The sequence below is a fragment of the Fukomys damarensis genome, unplaced genomic scaffold, assembly GCF_012274545.1.
Source record: "Fukomys damarensis isolate Sample0158 unplaced genomic scaffold, DMR_v1.0_HiC HiC_scaffold_2, whole genome shotgun sequence".
Classification (NCBI taxonomy): Eukaryota; Metazoa; Chordata; class Mammalia; order Rodentia; family Bathyergidae; genus Fukomys; species Fukomys damarensis.
Window position 1 is genome coordinate 352,841 of NW_022900914.1, and position 342 is coordinate 353,182.

Sequence of the window (342 nt, forward strand, 5' to 3'; positions counted from 1 at the left end):
GTTCGCGCGCCTGCGCATCCGGCCCCAGGGACCCCAGGTTTTCTATGGGATTCCCGATCTGCAGCAGAGCCTCACCCCAGCGTGTCTCGGCGGCGGCTGGGCGTGCAAGGCGCCACCCGAGAGGGATTTAAGCAGCCCAGACCTCCGAGAAAAAGAGCTAGAGAGCCACACACAGAGACCGCCTCACCGCTTCCCTGAATTAAACATACTCAGAACTATTGAGTTTTATCATTTTCGTAAAGTGACCGTACGCAGCGCTGTAACTGTAAGTGGAAAATACAATCTTCGTTGCATGACCGCATGTGTAGCACAGCCAGTTGTCAGGGTCGCGAACTCTGCTTT

At 55.3% G+C, this 342-nt stretch overlaps 1 protein-coding gene across 1 annotated transcript in view; it reads left to right on the forward strand.

Annotated features, from left to right (window-relative positions):
* Nucleotides 1-16: 16 nt before the first annotated feature.
* Vsnl1 (visinin like 1) overlaps nucleotides 17-342 on the forward strand; it is a 95,357-nt gene continuing 95,031 nt past the window's right edge. Inside the window, exon 1 of the mRNA XM_010607456.3 lies at nucleotides 17-265. The gene's annotated coding sequence lies outside the window, so the exon portion shown is untranslated. The remainder of the gene's footprint in view (nucleotides 266-342) is intronic.